Below are 20626 nucleotides of genomic sequence, written 5' to 3'. Positions count from 1 at the left end.
AACATTTTTGTTTAAACTGCAAATTATTCTATGTTCATACATTCATGTCAAAGAAGAATTTGAATTTTCTCTAGGTAAAAGATACATTATACAGCATGTTAAAGCAATACAATGATTTGGTCTTAAAATTATTAATATATTCCATTTGCCTTCTATGGGGCAATCATTTGCATATGATACACAATTAATCCATTCTTGAATTCAATAAAACAAGCCAAAACTCTTCAAGTAAGGTGGATACTGTTGGTTGCATTCTAAGAGTCGTCTACAATTGCTCGTTTTGGGCTATGTTTTTACACAGGTCATTTCTCACTTTCAAGTTTTACCCCATTGATCATGTCCGGCATAAACCATGCTTTGGTGTGATGCCTCCAACAAATGCAATCCTCCAAGATATATTATCCATATTAAGTGTCTTTGGACAGCAAAAACAACACACAGGGTTCTCAAAAGAACTCCATTTGAAATAGCTCCTACTTTAACCACATATAATTGGAAGAAATGTGGTCCAGCCTTTCTAGTGGCATGTACTAAATGCTGTTTAGGGATCCAGGCTGGCTGCATGGATGCAGCTCTAATGGCACAAAGATAGAAGTTGAAGAAGAATTATCTACTGTGCTTGGTGTGGCGTGTAAGGTAAAAAGTTGAACCACTGAGATCTGGTTTTGGAAACAATGAGGAAGGTACTAAGCAGTTTAAACTCATTTAAAAGTCAGTTTTCAAGAATAAAAGATGCTTTGGAAAATCTGCCTATACAGTACATACAGTTGTTTATTCTGTTACTCTCTGTGTCAGAATTTCTATTACAGTCTTTGTTAGCACAACTGTCTGCATAAATCCCTAAACATAAGCTCTGCTTCATCTTGTTTGCTCTTTTCCTTTTGCTATTATGTTTGGGTTTTTTGGTTTTTTTTTTTTTTTGTTTTTGTTTTTTTTTTTTTTTTATTTAATGAATGCACTGCTTAATTATTCTATCTTCAAATAGCTTCTTCACAGCATGATAAAAAAAAATGAAAAAAATATCTCTCTCTACCAGTCCCCAGTTCTTATTTGTCTTAATTATTTTCATTATTTGCTCCTCTATTGTCATTTTCCCTTTTTTCGCTTCCATGCAAATGTGTTGTGTTTTACTCAATACAAGCAACTTATATGCCACATTTATCTTGTCATTCTCCAATCTACTGGTTGTAAGCATGGTGGATCACATTTCTGCAACAGTAGATCAGAAGGTCTGTGTGACCCCAAAATACACAGACAACAAAACATAAAACTTTTACAAATTTATACTACTTTTGTACATATAAACAATGATGATTACAAATACATGCTAATCAAGGGCTCTGTCCTGCCTTGTACTGAGTCCCAAGATTTGCAAAGCATTTGAGTAATCCTGGTAGTTGCCAGGTGACTAATCATATGACAACATTGTGCTCAGACACAATTAAAACTTTGCTATTGAAACTAATTCTCAGCTTTGACAGAAACAACTGTCTCCATTTCCTTCAATAACATTTTGGATATTAAAACAGGATTTAAAGGTCCAATAGATACAGAAGCCTATTTTTCAGGCTCCAGTACAAAACACTACAAGGTCAATCTGTGTTCCACAGTATAAAGAGGTTTGACAGGAAGAACAGACAGGAATGGAGTAGCTCAGATAAGTGTTATGATACTCAAAATCACAACAGACCTTTCTAATTTTTTCCCTCCAAAAAGGAGCTTTGCTGTGGATGTCTTGTATTGTATGTAATACAAAAATGAGAGAGAAAACAAAGTGCTTTCTTGAATTCACAAAAATCAAAAGAACAATTCTCATTCATTTAAATAAAGATGAGGTGTTTCAAAACTTTGCAAAGTATTCTTCACTATAAGACACTATAATTACAGTAGATCTTAGGAAAACAGCAACACATCACTATGCAATACAAATTAATGTAGAATAAAGGTAAGACCTGCATAGATATTATAATAAATGACCATTGTGTATGTATGTATAAAAATATATATGGACTTAAAATTAAACATCCCTGACTTATATCAGTGAGAGAGATGAACATGGTCTTTGAATTCTAGTTCCAACTGTGGAAAAAAATGCTGTTGAATATTGTATTGTTCATTTATTTTAATACTGTATTGTTCATTTTGAAGTGCTCCACCATTATTAATTTGGCTAATATCCCTCAAAATATTGCACATCAAAATAAACTGATATGCCCTACTCTGAGAGGGTCCAGCGTAGGACAACAAAGATGATTAAGGGAGTGGAGCACCTCCCTTATGAAGAAAGGCTGAGGAAGCTGGGTCTCTTTAGTTTGGAGAAGAGGAGACTGAGGGGTGACCTTATTAATGTTTATAAATATATAAAGGGTGAGTGCCATGAGGATGGAGCCAGGCTCTTCTTGGTGGCAAACAATGATAGGACAAGGGGTAATGGGATCAAGCTGGAACACAAGAGGTTCCGCTTAAATTTGAGAAGAAACTTCTTCTCAGTGAGGGTGACAGAGCACTGGAACAGGCTGCCCAGGGAGGTTGTGGAGTCTCCTTCTCTGGAGACATTCAAAACCTGCCTGGACACGTTCCTGTGCGACCTCATCTAGGTGTTCCTGCTCCAGCAGGTGGATTGGACTAGATAATATTTTGGGGTCCTTTCCAATCCCAAACATACTGTGATACTGTGGCTATAATATAATATTATTATAAACAACCAGTATTATAATCATCCGAGCATAAAAAAAAAAAATGTATTCCTACTAAAAAGCAAACTAACAAACAAAATCAACAAAAATCCTGAAACAAGAACAAAATCAAAACACCAAAAAGAACAGAAAAGAAAGCAGAATGTAAAACATTGTAATAAATGATAAATTATTATTATTATTTCCTTCAGTTTTCCATATTAATATGTTTATCATGACAGACACATTTTGTCTTTAAGACAACACAATATGAAATTCCATTGATATTTTCCATTAGCTGTAAATCTCTGCAAGCATGAGAGCAGTCTCCAACAGTTTGGCATGATGATGCACAAGAGAGGCAAATATACCCTGATTTTTATGCGTTGATTAATACTATATAGGGAGATCTGAAGGAGCAATAACATTACTTAGAAACTTGCTATGCAGAAGAGGAAAAAAACAGCAAAGTAACAGCAGAGTAGTGTCAATTTTCATAGGACTTTTATGACAATAGAGTGTTCCCCCCCCATCACGAGAAAATATTCTAAAAATACATTATTAGAAAAGTGATCACATTTCTTGTCATGACCTACAGTGAGATTAGCATTCCACATAACGTAATCCCTGGGCATTTATTTAAGGAATAATGTTAGAAGCAAAAAGGAAGAAATTATAAATGTATAATTTTTCAATTCCCATTACATTCATTAGATATTATTCTTCTTTTTACCACATTTTCATTTGGAAACAACAGGCAATAAGGAGCCTCTACAGATCTTTGCAGTTAGCAACTACACTTCAGCAGCCTGCTCTTGCCTGAATCAAAGACCCTTCTTTCTCCAAATCCTTAATATCTCAAGAATTTCCAGCTCTATCAGCTGGACCCTCTCATTTCTTCTGCACTGGCATGGGTTGTTTCCTCCATCCTCCACTTTGCTCCACTTTATCTGTGTGTTGCTGTTTGTCTCCACGTCTTACCTTACCTGCTGCCCATTTCTAAATTAATGCTCTGCCTCAGAAAGCTCTTCAGCACCCTTTGCCCCTTTACTTTTTTCTTTTGTTCAACTTTCAGTTTTCTGAAACACCCACTCTGTGCTGCACTTTGCTCAATCAAAATTCTTGAAACCAGAGAAAACAATACCTTTTTTTTGGTATTTTAGGCATCTTGTAGTAACTTGTCTATCATGCTACCCTTAATGAGTTCTGGCTTCCTTTCCCTTAATCAGGTGTCTCCGTAATTATTTCTGTCCTTAATCAGTTGTCTGATTATTATTTCCTCTACCAGTCATGACTGTTCTCATGATCTGACATTGACAGCCCCATTTTGCTCATACTTGGAGCTTCCACTCTCCATTTTTTTGACACCCACAAACTGCTGCTAAAATTAATATCAGCCTGAGTATCTCACACAAAGAGTCAGTATGGATTTGGACAGGTGGAGGGAGTGCGTTGGACCACTTCCACTAAGAACATCATCACCTGTGCTCTTCTGTTGAGTGCGAAGGGCTGCAGGAAGAAGTCAAGAAAGGCAAATTCCTCTTTGAAATGCACTTGTTGGCCTGATGTACCAAAACTTTGGACCCATTTTTATTAATCACGTTCTTTTGCATTCTTGACTTTTCTGTACATCAGCCCTGTCAGTACTGTTTTGCCAGCTTATACCCAACAGATATAACCAGGAAATGAGAAACTAAAATTTGTATTTGCACCTGCCAGCAACTGCCCAGGCCCATTACCATTGTCTCACATCATCTCATGAGACTGATTTACTGTTGTAATTCTCTTTCGCTAGATTGAAGTGTTTCCACCCTACCACATGCAAACCTCATAAAGTTCATTCAACAAGGCCTAGTGCAAGGTTCTGCACCTGGGTCGGGGCCATCCCCAATATCAATACAGGCTTGGGGATGGAGAGATTTAGAGTAGCCCTGCAAAGAAGGACTTGGGAGTACAGGCGGATGAAAGATTGGACATGAGCTGGCAATGTGTATCTTGGGCTGCATCAAAAGTGGATGGCCAGCAGGTGAGTCTGCCTCTCCGTTCTGGTGAGATCCCACCTAGAGTAGTGTGTGCAGTGAGTACTGTGTGCAGCTCTGGAGCCCTCAGTACAGGAAAGACATGGACCTGCTGGATAGGGGCCAGAGGAGGCCACCAAGATGATGAGAGGCATGAAACACCTCTCCTATGAGGTGTTGACAAATAAATTCTCTTTCATGTGTGTGCCAACGGACACTGGAATATTTAGTGGCTATTACTTGGAAAAAAATAAAATTGAAGGCTTTATAATCACTGTTTTAAACTGTATCTTATCTTTGTGGGATTTACAGCTTAGATTTTAGAAAAGGTAGGCAAATATAACATCAAGAACACAGTAACACATTCTCCTGTGCAACAATGTCCTGCAAAACAGGTTTCTTAAAATCTCACAGACCAATTCCTTCCTTCACTCTGGAGATAGGTAAAAGTGCTGAAGCAATCAGTGATATAATAGCAAAGTTGTTCTATCTCATTCACTAGAGAAGAGACTGTAGGTTTTCAGAAACTCAGTGGAGAAATAAAACCTTTACAACAAATGAAAAAGAGTTTTTGACCGAACTGGCCTAGAACCATCTGTTCAGCTGGGAGATACTCTGAATGGGCAATCTGCAACTAGTTAACTATGTCCTTTCAGCACCACTTCAATTAATAAGGACCTGAAAATATTACTAGAGTCACTAGCTGCACAGTCCAATCCAAAAATGACCAGGCACACTGGGCCTGTGGGAATATAATGGAGGATTGGTGAGGAGGACTGTAAACACAATCAAGTGACTTGCTAGGGTGTAGAAAAACACAGATACCACATTAATTGTTGTTTAGTCTTGTGTGCTTTACAATTAGAACCTCTGTGTTTATATAACACAGGCCTGTGAGAGACTCAGAGGCACCTTATCCAACATGTTTGAGATTACTGCCCTGCTGCCAGAAAGACAAAAGCACAGTGGAAAACTATACCTGTGTGAATCCTTGACGTACAGTCAAAACCAGCAAGTTCAAAAAACTCTCAAGCAAGGACTGAGATCCATGGTGACTGCATTCCTGCTTGTGTGGCTCTGCCTGGGTGCTGCTTCAGAGATCCTTGGTTTGCAAGGTAATGAAAATAAATTTATTCTTTGCATTTCATTCATGGTCTTGTGGTTGTTCCTTCATCCTGCCTGTGTCAGCTCAGGCAGACCCTGACTGTAAATTTTATAACAGTATTCAGCAGCAGAAATAAAACATATTTAATATTTTATTGGTATTACTATGAATACTAATAAAATATTAAGTAGTCCAACATTTTCAATAACTGGTAATTCTAGATCTTTGACATGACTCCATATGGTTCTTCTTACATTACTTTGAGGCTGAATGCTTTCCTGTTTGATACTCAACTGGATATCTGGTTTGCAGAGAATACAGGCTCACCAGTTTAAGATGAGACCCTCACTTTGTTCAAAAGTCACTGCTTGATTTTGAGAATAGCCTTTATCTGCAGGTTAATTTTCTGTAAGAATATTCATGCTATGAGTGTAAAAAAGCTTGTAGAAAAAATAATGACCTGTTTCAAAGGGCTGGCAATGCAGTGGTATGTGGTACAGGGTTTCCAATGTATTTTCTTCTTTTTTAGCCCCCTGAAGATCAAAACAATGATCTCTCAAAGCAATGACAATCTCCAGCCATTTCTGAAAAATGGGCAGATGCATTTTGTAGGTTTTGAATACTTGCCTGCTCTATGTGGATACCAACACCAGGAAAAAAAGAGCAACTGTTTCTTTCACCCTCAGTTTATGCTCATGGTGAAAGAATGTTTTTAAAGCATTAAGTTGAAAATATATGGAACTCAGAAGGCTAAGTACCTGAAGATTCCAATAAAATAGCCTGAGTTTAGAGATACCAACAATTCATTCCTACTGACAGGCACTTCTTTGTGATGAAAACCTTTCAAAATCAGGCCAGATTTATTAGAGACCAAAATCTGGAGTTGCAGGTTTTCAGCAGTACATAAAGGTAAAACTCCTTCCCAGGTTTCTTTTATGGATTAAAAGTTAATGTTTGCAAAGAAGTAAAAAACCTGAAGAATATTAATATTATAATCATATAGAAAATTAGCCATAGGGTTTTTTAAAAATTATTATTATTATTAACAGGAGTTGTGCACCAAGTACTCTTCATGTTGCATTGAACAAGTAGTCTGGTCAGCTCACGTGTCATTAACATAACAGGAGACTCAACAAAGTGAAGCATTGCAACATTGAAATAACTTGCCATAGTGGCATACTTAAAAAGATGTTAAAAATATTTTAGAACAATTAGTCACCTTTCCTTATTCAAGAAGCAACCATCCAATCAAAACAAAAATGTAAACCATGAACAAAAGTAGGCGAGAATGAAGAGGTAAAGCTCATGCAACATGGTTCACTAGTTGTTCAAATTATTTTCAAATGGTTTGGCAGATCTCCAGGGGCGTGATTCAACTTGGCATTGAATGCCTCCCGGGATGGGGCATCTACCACCCCTCTGAGCAACCTGGGCCAGTGTTTTACCATCCTCATTGTAAAAAAATTTTTCTTTGTATCTAGTCTAAATCTACCTTCAAATGTAATGAAAGGTAATTATTGACAGCTTCATAGGGGCAGTATAAGAATAAATTCTACTTAATGGTAAAGTGCTATGCAGTTAACTCGAGTTTAACAAGGTGCTAACTGGGTGTGAAATTTTAGGCTCTGTCCTTTAAATGTCAAGAGGAGCAAGGAGTGTATTCTCCGGACAAGCTTTCCCAGGCAGCAGTTTGACATGTATTTGGAACCACCGTATGCCATAGTTGAAATTGAGAGAAACGGTTGTGCCTCCCTTCCCTTCTCATGGCCCCTCTGACCGTGAGGATGACTCTCTCCTTTCCCACACTGCAGCACACGTCTGCAGTGCCACAGGGAACTGAGGGGCACGTTTTAACCAGGGTCAGTTGTTCACTACATCAGTCCCAGCAGATGCATTAGTATGTGTGCCAGGACAAGGGATGTGACTGTTCAGCAGAGGAACGAGAGCCCAGGACCAGGTAGGGGGTGGGAATGCTGCTGTTCCTTCCTGGTAACACCAGCTGGCATCTCTACAGCTATGTACTATGACCTTACATCTACAGAATCAAATACACAATACTAATATATAACAAAAAATTAAAAGAAAAAAAAAAGGGAGAAAGAGGAAAATTAATAAAGTAATAGTCCAGATTTCCACACTCACTCCTTCTTTCTGAAGCTACAGGAGAACACTAAAGCCTATTTGGCTGCTAAGAATCTGCCCTGTGCCTGGAGGTCCAAGCCACTACCAGAATAGGCTGAGCAATAGTATTCCCTGGAGGGAATAACCAAAACAGGTCCTTAAGAATGAATTCCTGAGGTCTTCAGGAATAAACCTGTGCTGTTGCAGACCTCTGGACATCTGCAGATGAAGAACGGCAGCCGGGGAGGTTTATGGGATGCGTGTCCACCTGCCATGGGCTGGTAGGCCTGTAGGAGGAGGAACAGCATTTCATCTTAGGCACTCACTCAAGTTTACCCAAACTAACTTGTGAAAGCCAGCATTCCTAAAATTTTTGACAGGTTTTAATATAGCCATAACACAATGTGCCCCATGAGGGGGGACATAGTAAGACTGGTGATAAATCTATGTGCATACATCTTCTGTATATGCATATCAATGACAAGTATATTTGCATGACCAGTGACCAGAGAGAGGCACTGATAGGTTACCAGACTGATAGGTTACAGAGCGAAATCCATTTTTGATTCTAACAGAACAATTTCACAGTATGAGCTACTAAACTTTTTTTTTTTTTTAAAAAAAAAGGGCAAACCACTTGAAACTGATTGTTCATTTTGTAGATTTCTTGAACATATAGAAATTTTCTTCCTCATTCTTTAAAAAAAAAAAAAAAAAAAAAAAAGAGACACCACACTGGAAAATTAGGTTTGAGATCAATTGAGCAAGTGGGAAACTCTGCTTTCGTATTAAACTCTTGGCTTTCTGATAGTATCATTCTCTTACTTGTTCATCACATTGTTTTGGTTACTTTTATTTGTCTTACTTTTGTCATTTAAACATCATTTTCCACCTGACACCTTCATATTTTTTAACTTGTTCCCCTTTGTGAAAGAATTAGATTTGTCAGAAAAATAGTAAAATCAAAGTCTTAAACTTGCAAACTCTTCTTTCTGCTTTATCTAGCATAATATGGCTCTGTTCCCTGACAGAGGATATGAAATCTATCATGTGCAATAATTTAGAGTGGAGAAGCAATACATTGAACACAGGAAAAACAAAAGATAACTGGATGCATGTCCTTCACAAATCTGATTCTACCAGGAGAAGATAAAAGCAGTAATAAGCCACATGAAATACAGAACCAATGAGTGCACTTCTTAATCTTTACAGAATGTTGTCAAGCAATAGGGATATTTTTGGACTTCAATTGGACAGTTATTGCTCCATTTTTGTTGTCTAATCTCTTAGTGTCAGCTTAAAAATCATGAGAACATCTTAACAGAACTAAGATCTTGTTAGCTGAAGGATTACTCTGGTCCTGCAGTTCATCACAGCAGTAAAAATAGCTGAAGTCTTGCCTTTGTCCATTGGGGTTGAATTTTCCATGACTGATAGACAGCATGGACTCTTTCAGCATTTGGAAATTTCTCCTCTTGTCAGTTCCAGATAGCTTAAGTTTGGTGAGTGTGGTTCAGCATGCATTTGTGTAGGTAATATTTATTTTTTAAGCTGATTTGTAGCTACAGGTGCCCACTTAAGATAGCTATTAAGCATATTACATCATGTTGATACATTTTTATAATTAGCAGCAGGTTGTCACAGAAATGGATGTTCTGGCTGTCACTAAAGTAAATGTTCAGGAAGGCGAAGAGTAATATTATTATGCACGGTAGCTGGTCAAACCTTTGTAATACTGCAAAGAATTTTATCCTGTAGAAACACTTTTGTTACAAATTAAAGGCCAAATCCTCCCTATCCTTTCATACGGCAAGGAGAAATGAATCCACAGTAACTTGAAGTAAATATTTCCAAAGTTAAGGTCAGAGAAATATGAGAAAACTGGTGTTTTCTGCTTCTCTGGGAGCAGGCTCTTATATAATAGCTCTCTCAGTTGAGGGGTTATGTACTTGGGTCAGCTGGCAGGTGCATGAAGGTGGACAAGACATACTGGAATTGCATTTCACAGTACCTTTGTGCACAAGAAGGAAAGATTTAACTGCAGATTAATCCCTACAAGCCTGATATTGGAAGAGCCTTCTTACAGATCAAAGCACTTAAGTGCCTTAAAAAGCACAAGCTTAAATCTTATTTTTTAAGACATTTTAAAAACTCAGATACTTTATAAAACTCAGATACTAGATACTTTAACTGTGGTCTTAATATTTAGCACATATAAGTAAAGCATTGCTGAATTTACATGCTTGTAAATATGTCCTTTGCTGTTTCCCAGGAAAAAGAGAATCAATATGGAGAGCAATTTCTGAAGCTGAAAGAAGAGGATGGAGTCCTGGTAGAAGAAGAAATATGGGCAAACTGTGGCTTCTGAGCATCACCAAAGTAAAATGAGAAACCTGGTAATAGGTGCATATATTTAAGGGTCAACTTTACAGCTACTTTGCCAGAAACTGATTAGCAGAAGGGTTAGGTTAAACAGCTTTTTTGAGTGCACTACATCTGTCATAGAAATGGAACATACAGACTATACCGAATGGGTTTAATCTTCTGCATTTTGATGTTGTTTCTACATTTCTTTGAAGATTACCGTGTAACATTATTGTATTCTAATACTGAGTTGTTTTGGACATTTACTGCTCATTGACAACAGCAATAAATTTCTGCCAAATGAGAAGCAGATTAACTAATAGACTATAATACTTTTATCTTATGTTAAGTGTGATATTTAGAATGGAAACATTTCATTAAATAGCTTGCAGATGACTTGCTCTCTCAGCCCACAAACAGCAGGCTTCTCAAAGATAAACTGTTGTGGGTAGGGTACATTTTTGCCCACTTGTGATTTTAATAAGGTTTTCTGTGGCTACGCTTTTGACTCCTTTTGGTAATGAATCAAAACATCTTTGGAGTATGGATAGTCATGCCATAGTAATGAATACTAAAGGATGCTGTATCTGGTAGAGTGCCTCAAGGATCAGTATTGGGGCCAGTATCATTCAATATATTCATCAATGACTTGGATGAGGGAACAGAGTGTACTATCAGCAAGTTTGCTGATGACACCAAGCTGGGAGGAGTGGCTGACATGCCAGAAGGCTGTGCTGCCATCCAGCGAGACCTGGACAGGCTGGAGAGCCGGGTGGGGAAAAAATTAGTGAAATTTAACAAGGGCAAGTGTAGAGTCTTGCATCTAGGCAGGAACAACCCCAGATTCCAGTATAGGTTGGGGAATTACTTCTTAGAGAGCAGTGTAGGGGAAAGGGACCTGGGGGTCCTGGTGGACAGCAGGATGACCATGAGCCAGCACTGTGCACCTGTGGCCAGGAAGGCCAATTGCATCCTGGGGTGTATTAGAAGGGGGGTGGTTAGTAGGTTGAGAGAGGTTCTGCTTCCCCTCTACTCTCCCCTGTTGAGACCACACCTGGAATACTGTGTTCAGTTCTGGGCTACTCAGTTCAAGAAGGACTGAAGAGAGTCCAGCACAGGGCAACAAAGATGATTAAGGGAGTGGAGCATCTCCCATATAAGGAAAGGCTGAGGGAGTTGGGTCTCTTTAGTTTGGAGAAGAGGAGACTGAGGTGTGACCTTATTAATGTTTACAAGTATATAAATGGCAAGTGTCATGAAGATAGAGCCAGGCCAAGGGGTAAGGGGTTCAAAGTGGAACACAAGAGGTTCCACTTAAATTTGAGAAGAAACTTCTTCTCAGTGAGGGTAACAGAACACTAGAACAGGATGCCTGGGGGGGTTGTGGAGTTTCCTGCTCTGGAGACATTCAAAATCCCACATGGACACCTTCCTGTGTAGCCTCATCTAAGTGTTCCTGATCCATCAGGGGGATTGGACTAGGTGATCTTCTGAAGTCCCTTCCAATCTTTAACATTCTGTGATTCTGTGATTCAATGATAATATTATGAAACATTCTGCTTAATTTTGTTGATTTTATAACAAGCCCATCTTCTGTTTGTCTCCTGGCCTAATAATTATCTCTTTTAATTTTCAAGCTAGATTCAGCCCTGCCTCATTACATGATTCAATACCTGACCACAGGTCTCCTTCTCCCATGTTACCTTTGCCCAAACATGTTCTCTTCTTTCCTGAACACTCTTCATGGCAGTCACAACACCAGGTGAACCCTCTCAGTGTCGTCTTAGGAAGAGTTGTGTTTTGCCACAGAATGTGTGTCACAGTACGAAGCCAGCACAAACTGTGGGTACTCACAGACTATCCCTTCCCAGACCCGCTATCCACATCTTTGTTCTGAAGGAGTGGTCTTCTGTTCCTTTTGGGTAGCTCATATTATTTTAGGCTTTACATTCTAAACCTCTCATGCTTAAGCATGAAATGTGTACATGAACCATGAGTGATAATAATTGTAAGTTTCTGAAGGGTCTATCTAAGCCTTGTGGTGAAAAGTGCCACACATAGTATTGCTTAAGTGAAAGAGTTTAAACTATGTATAACAAGAGAACTGAATTGTAATTTATATGTAAAACAAAGATAGAGGTTAGGGAAAAAAAAAAAAAAAAGGTGAAACAGCTTTGGAAGAAAAATGGATATGCAATTTTTTTCCTCATATATAGCTGCAGTGGCAGGGGTACCATATTTGAATAATAAAAGTAACTGAAGCATAAAATTAATAATTTTCCACTGACCTCCATATTCATTTAAAATTATTTTTCCTTGCAGACAGGTAAAGCATTGTGTCAATTCTCATTTTCTTTAAGCTGTAGACAGCTATTTCAATCCAACATAGCAGAAAGTGAACACGAGTGTATTAGCAGACCAGAAAGTGTCCAACACTCTGTTAAGCAGAAGTTCAGGATTCAGGTGGAGCCTGCATGAGCACATAAATGTAAATTTTCACAACATGACTCTCACACAGAAAATAAATTATTAGAAAATAGTTGTATAAAACGTAGTAACTAAGTCAATTTTCAGACATCTTCCCATCCACAATAAACCATATATCCTGTGTGAGCTCTAAAGCTTTCTGCCTAAACTATCATAAACTCACTATATATGATGGAGATATCAACTATCTGCCTCATTTACTGAAAAAAAACTCAACATTTTTCCACTTATTTTTTACATACAGCTTAGAAAAGAGATATGTGTAACTTCATATAACATCTGAAATACTTTTTCTTCATCTGGTGTTCAATTGTACTAGTTTTTCCTATGAAAACTAGAAATTCTCTAACAATATGGTATCCTCAGAACTATGTCTGAGTCAGTGACCCCTGATATCCCAATGTTTCTATTCAACATATATTTGGGAAGGCCATTCATTTTGCTACATGAAAACCAGATCCATACACAACAAAATGTATTTTATATTTATTTATGACAAATATGCTTTGGTTTGGTTTTATTTGTTTGTTTGTTTTTTAATGTCTCTAGTTGGCAGATTTAACATGGACTTGCATGACAGACCAAGGTGAAAAAACAAGAAAGACGATGAGAAAGGTAATGATCCTCTCTGTTAGTTTCTCGTTCTTTATATTAGGGATCCTTAAGGTTAAAGTATATTCTGTACAGTCATGATAAACATTTTAGATTTAAAAAAAAAAAAAAAAATAAAAGAAAAGAAAATAACAAAAAAGACAGAAATAAAAGAGAAAAGGTTAAAAAATATACAGAAGGCAAAGAAGATGATAATTAACTGATAGAGCTTTTGTTGTAAGGTAACGAGAGCACAGCATAAAATGTTACAATTGTCAAGAAATAACAAATAAGTTTATTAGATTCCTCAGTCTTATCTCATTCTTGTTGCAAAGACAAAATTTTATCTATGCCAGTTTAGCTAGGTGCACTTTGCTAATCAGCATGAAACTAGAGATTCTTAAATGCAGATCCAAATTTATCACCAATCAAGTTGATCTGCCAGTGGAATCGTGGGACTGCTAATGTTAGTTCAGCCAAATAATTCTAATTAAAATTCAGACACTTAAAGAAGTCACTTAATCATCAAAGACTGTCAGTTCATTTCAAAACCATCTTGCTCCAGTGATAGTCATAGCCAAATTTTTTAACTTACACAACCCAGAAGACTACCTCACATTACAGTGCAAATGTGATTTGCATGAGACAATTATGACACTAACCTAATTTATCTGGAACAGCACAAATAGTTTAAGGTCTTAAGCTATTTCCCTCAAAAGTTCAAGAAATGGTAAAATTTCTGCCTTGCAAGCCAATTCAAAGATGATTTTTTTCATTTTCCCTAAGGAGATATAAATTTTCTGGACCATAAAATCTGAACCATTTTCAAATGAACTCTTGAAAACACTCACCACTAAGTTTTGATAATCAGTAAGAGATACAATTTAATGAAACCATATGAAGGCAGCTGTATGCAGCTTGGTACAGTTCTGTGACAAGGGCTGTAGCATACACAGACCTGTTCCTCCAAAACTGCCCATTCCACTGATAATGAGGCATTGGGATCTTACAGAGTTTTGAAAGATTTAGCTTAAAGATTTTATTATTGGCTTTCCTATTTACAGTTTTAAAGGAATCAGCTACTTTAAGACGAATGTATGTCAGGTAGGCACTTGTTAGAGCTAGGTTCTGTATTTCATATTGATCTAGCCTAGTTTAAAGCCGAGAGATGGTCCAAAGAGCTGTCAGTGGCTTGAACTAGCAGGCAAGAAAACTTCCACTGAAATGAAGTATGTTTCCACACTACTCGATTAGTACTTTTATAACTATTTTGCCTAGTCATTTGAGTAGATGACTCTGAAGCATTACATCTTCATTGTGTGTTAGTGCCAAATAGCTACATAGCATGCACAATTTTGAAGCAGTTTTAGAGGTGCAGCCCAATGAGTAAGAGTTTGCATTAAAGCTTAATGAGTTAGCTCTTGTCACTTCACTGCTCTGAATGAGCTATAGAAGAAGCATTTACAATTAAAATGTTTAGGCTTAAATACCATCTTTAATAATCTGTTTATCCTGTATTTCATTTTCTTGTTTGTTTCAGAACTGAGAGCTTTTCAGATCATGTGGTTTGTTATTTTACACTTTAGGATTTTATTTCTGATTGAGACAGTTAATAAAAATTTCAGTCAAACTTTTTTTTTTTTTTTTTTTTTCACAGTTATGCTACAACGTACCAGAAAGGTGGACAGGATCAAAGAAATGTACACTTCAAAATTATAGTACTGGTTTTTGTGGAGATAGAACTAATTTTCTTCATAGCAGCTAGTATGTGGCTATGTTTTGGTTTTGTGCTGGAAATAGTGTTGATAATACAAGGATGTTCTAGTTATTGCTAAGCAGTGCTTACACAGAGTCAAGGTCTTTTCTGCTTCTCACCACTCCACCAGCGAATAGGCTGGGGATGCACAAGGAGGTGGGAGGGGATGCAGCTGGGACAGCTGACCCCAGCTGACCAAAGGATATTCCACACCATATGTTGTCATGCTCAACATGCAAAGCTGGGGGAATAAAAAGAAAGGGGAGACATTCAGATTTATGGCTTTTGTCTTCCCAAGTAACCATCACACATGATGGAGCCCGACTTTCCTGGAGCTGGCTGAACACCTGCGTGGCAATGAGAAGCTGTGAATGAATTCCTTGTTTTGCTTTCCTTGTGTGTGCGGCTTTTGCTTTACCTCTGAAACTGTCTTTATCTCAATCCATGTTTTCTTCCAATTGATCTGTAATTGCTCTAAATTCCGATTAAGAGTAATCTTCCAAGTATCTACCCCATACCACCAGGGGGGAGTAAATAAGTGGCTGTGTGGTGTTTAGTTGGCATTGGGGGTTAAACCATAACATTCTTTAATTATTTAAGACATAAAATAGTCTGAAGAATTGTATTTTCAATTTTCTGAAAAAATAATGATTAACTTTTAGTTAATATCTAGATTTTGGTATTCAAAAATTCCAAAACGAAAAATGGAAGCACCTTTGAATCTGAGAAAGTCCTGCATCTCTTGTTGTTATAAACAAAAAATCAGCAAAGATACATGTTTCTTTAAGCATGTGCATATCTTATTGATCCAGAGATTTTCACAGAGACTTTTCTGAAAGACTTAGCCCTGCAGCTGCCCTAATTTGGAAAGAATTTCCCTTAATCAGTAAATAATTGGAAATATAGTTGTTTTCTGTGTTCTTGTGAAAAAAATTCCACTACAACAATAAACAATTATGGAACACTGAAAGTAGCAATGGCAATAGATTTAGTAAGAAACCTAACCTTATGGTTTCCAGTTAATGAACCTTGTGGAGTATTATAGGGAAGTTTTTCTGCAATGCTTAGAAAACAGACCATACGGAGCAAAATCAGTGCAAAACCGAAAATTAATGAACCCAGATTGAGGACTAGAACGTCATCTTGTGCTGCCTGCAAAAACAGCCTACAAGGCAGGAAATGGTGTTAGACATTATATGGTTATTCCCCAGTCTCCTCCTGGATAATTGTACCAGTGTAACCTTAGGGTGCTTGTTTCAGAGACCACACACTGTCTCATGCTTGGTCCCTACTCCCACTAGAAAGCATGAGAAGCTTTCTTCCTTCACTTGACAACAACACCAGAAACTGAACACCTTTGTGTGTTGCTTCACTGCCTAAATTATATAGCAGACATTATCCTATTGGATATTATTTCTAATGTTAGCAAAACAAAATGGTGCAAAGTAAACAATTAGACAAGCATTTCACTGTGTCCCTAGTACAATAATGTTGTGAAGTTCTCCTCCATTCAAACTGCTCTGAATTAGTACTCTTGATAAAGACAGTAGGTTGTGCTTTGCAATGAGCTTGTCTGCTTCACTGAAGACTTCTGTTGAACTTAACAGGATGACGCAGAAAGAACAAGTAAGGCTTCTTAGGTCTGGTGAACCACCCATGTTCATTTCCTATGTTCTACATATATATTTTTAAGGATTGTTGTTTCAGACACCTGTAAAAAAATAAAATGAAATAAAATAAAATAAAATAAAATAAAATAAAATAAAATAAAATAAAATAAAATAAAATAAAATAAAATAAACATAGCATGTTGTAATCCAAATCTACATGCAAATAGAGCAAAATATTCAGCTGAATTGAGATTAAAAAAAACAACCACAGAAGAAAGGAAAATGAAGAAGAGAAATTTTATAAAAAATGTTCAGCTTCCATTAGTGAAAATTAGAATGTAATAAATTAAAACATCCTTACTGCAGGGCTTATATCTGCAATGTAAGTTCAATCTTGATAAAAGAAAATTTGTCAAAATGTTTAATAATAAAATCTGAGAAATTTTGGAGTACCTTCTGCATATGAACTTGCTTGCAGAAGATAAAGTTTAATTAACCCAGGAAGTGCCATGTGTCTCCTGTAAAAAACAACTAAAAATATAGCCTGATTTCAATGAAAAGACAGTATTCATGCTGTGTATGCTGCCCAGCTGAGAGAAACTGTTTATCCACAGATTATAAACATTTCAAAGCATGTCATCTTTGTTAGAAAAAACCCTAACACTCATAAATCAAGAAATATCATGGCATTTTCTCTGGCATGATTGTATATTGTTCTAATAAAATTGTTGTTTTATATTTTATTTAATATTAAAGTTGTTCAATAAATGTTTTTGGTTGAGTCTAAAAAGTCAGTTTTAAAGACAGTTATACTAAATTTGTGTTAAAAAAGACCCCTATGTTAAATACCTTTTAGACATAATAGCTTTAAACTACTTTCGTGACAGTGGACAGAAATAATCTTTTTAAGTTTTTTAAAGCTTAAAATTATACTGTATCTAAGGGCAAAATCATCCTGGATAATTTTATACACACTCACTTCAATGACTAATGAAACTCCAGAATTAAACTGTTAGTTGAAATAAAAGAAAAATGACAAATTGCATTTTTATGGAATATTTCAGATGTTAGCTTGTAGTATTTTGGCTTAATTATCCCAGAAAATGCTTGTAATTATGTTTTTACATTGTGACTGTTTTCTCTGTAGAACTGTGCATTTCACAGGAAAAACAATTATGTTGCAAACATCAGACTACCTAAGGCATGTGTGTACTTCATTTTAAGTTTCAGAGCAGCACTGAAAATGCTCAGACAAATGAGCTGTGGGAGAAATCCAAGCCCAAATAAAGGTGGAATGAGTGGAAATGAGCAGAGCAGGGCTGGGAGATCAGGCCTTTGGGCTTGTTACAACTTTTAAAAATATATTCTTAAAATAATTACATATTGTTATCAATATTATATATATTTTAATATATAACTACAAAAAAGTCTGCATATGTACACAAATACATACACGCATCCTTTATAGGAAAACTATCCACTGTCCTCTCCATCACTGACCAGTCTCCTTTTGATTTTTCTGTAAATAAATCTCTTTCAGGTTCTTTCATTATATGTAATTCCTACTAACCATTAAACAAACACACAGAACTATCCATGTCATACGCAACCTCCCATAGGTCCATTATTTCCCCTGTAAGAATTTATTTACTGTGTTCATATCTCATTTGATATTTTTCTCTCTTCAGTTATGGCATTTAAAATAATAAATTTGAGCATGCTGTTGTCCCTACTCTGAACATTCAGATGTGCTTTAAGGACCATTAACATCTCTTTATTTACATTTTTATTTTTGTCATTTGGGAACTGATCCATTATACTTCAATATAGCTTCTGTGTGTAGTCTTTAACAAATGATGCTATAAAGTCAGCATTTTTAGACTTAGAAGTTATAAGAACCCTAGAGTTGAGACTTCCTCTTAAGTTTCACAAAGTTTAGCTTTCTTAAGTCATCAGATTCACTGACTAGTTACACCACTTTTTGCCACCATTTGACAGAAAAATTTCCCTAGGAAAAAATACAGCAGTCCAAACTGCTCTTTTAAGGAACGTTCCCCCAGACCCTACAGTTGCTGACTTCCAAATACACACTGTGCTCTTCATCTCCAAATGCTGAGGAGTACTGAAAATTAGTTACGACTGCTGTCAAAGAATTTTCCCAGTAGCTCAATGTTAGAAAGTTATTGTTAGAAGTTAATTGGTCATTAATTGCTTAAGATCATTAATGATTTTATGATGCTCTACTTCAGTGAGATTTAAAATATTAATCACCGGCAGAAGAAAAATGTCTCAGTTTCCTCTTCCTTTACTTTTATGCAATTTAACTGGGTAACTGGACTGGATTAATCTTACTACACTATGGATTTCTAAAATTAATATGAACAAAAGTTACCAGTTGTGAATAAATAAAAAATATGACTGGATTCAGACTGAACAGCTGCACACCAGCTGTACAGCTGCATACAGTGCAGGTTTGTGCACTGTAGCTCTCTCTTCTGCAGGGTTTTTTGAAAGAATTATTGTGGTTCTGAACTCCCAGTGTTTAATGTGACTTGACTTTTTCCTTATTCTCACTTCTCATGCTCACCATAGTAAAAATTCACATTGATGTGGCATGATAAGCAGGCAAGGCTTTAAAATCACCACTTAAACTCATTTCATGGCTTGTCATATACTCCTGGATGCTCCTGCCCAGTGCCAACAAAAAAAATTGATATTGTATGAAATCAAAAGAACCAGGAACATAACATTAGTTGAAGTGTAGAAAAATGTGTTTATATACACTGAGGTCTAATTCAAATGCTAAATTGACCAATTTTCTGATATTTGAAGTGGAATTGTAAATAATTAGTTAGACACAAAACTGGTGATTGTGTTAGCCTGCATCTCAAAGGCAAAGTGACCATCTTCTCTCTTCAGAATAAAGATATGACATAAGTGCATAAAAAATGATTGATGGACTGTTGCACATCATTACTTATTCATAGTCTTGTGTTTAAGTGAATGACTAACAAGTTGTAGGATTGAATATGTGACTCTCATAATTCTATGGCAATAACCCTCTGAAGAAAAGCCTTGAGGGATTGTTCTTACTCATTAGTAAGCATTCACTATACGACAACCACTTTAGTATTTAGAGGAAATGGACATTTCCAAGCCCCAGTTGCATCTAGTAGTTTCAAAACTTGCTAGTAGATGAATATTTAAGAATGAATCCCAATGTATACAATATTGTCACTTTATCTAGCATGGTGTTTGTGTAGCGGATTTTCCACTGTCAAAATTTTCAACAATTGAATGCTTTCCACACTTAGCCAAGACAACTAATGGAAGACATACTTCAGTACCAAAAAAAGACCAAAAAGACCAAATAACTCTGATCTTTTTGAGAGAAAAGTTACAATATTTTACAGTGAATAACTTAGAAAATTTAACCTGTATTTTTTTCTCACAGATATATTATCATTTTCTGCAAGGTATTTATTAAATTCATTGTATACAGTCTTGGTGAGCTTTTAAAATAAATATCCATCTTTCATGCTGGATATTTAAAGTTGAAAATTTATTCGGATATTACAGTGCATAGTTTCTGTGCTTTAAGTGAGTGAACTCAATTTGATAATGAAAGGAAATGTTTAAATAAAAATGGAGATAGAGAATCTTTCCTGACAAAATAACACTTGAGGGAGAGACTTCAGAAAATGGAGTGAAGAAAACATAGACTATTACAAACACTTCTTCATTTCAGTGGCATTGCTAGAGCCAAACTTATTATTTAAAAATAAGACTATTTCAAATGTTACTGTCTGTGTTCACTGGTGACATTAAACTTTTACATATCTCATTCAAGAAACACTAAAAATGGAACAATCAAATACCTCCCTGAGTGGCTCACAACT

General features: G+C 36.4%; 1 long non-coding RNA gene across 1 annotated transcript; it reads left to right on the top strand.

Annotated features, from left to right (window-relative positions):
• Positions 1 to 5681: 5681 nt before the first annotated feature.
• LOC110362631 (uncharacterized) lies at positions 5682 to 19614 on the top strand. Its single transcript, XR_002420132.2, has 4 exons — positions 5682 to 5808; positions 10192 to 10322; positions 13320 to 13385; positions 15019 to 19614. It is a non-coding gene; the product is annotated as an uncharacterized LOC110362631 (long non-coding RNA).
• Positions 19615 to 20626: the final 1012 nt, after the last annotated feature.

This window comes from Columba livia, chromosome 2, assembly GCF_036013475.1.
Source record: "Columba livia isolate bColLiv1 breed racing homer chromosome 2, bColLiv1.pat.W.v2, whole genome shotgun sequence".
In the NCBI taxonomy this organism is placed as follows: Eukaryota; Metazoa; Chordata; class Aves; order Columbiformes; family Columbidae; genus Columba; species Columba livia.
Note: the sequence above shows the minus strand (reverse complement) of the source record. Positions and strands in the feature narration are given on the sequence as shown.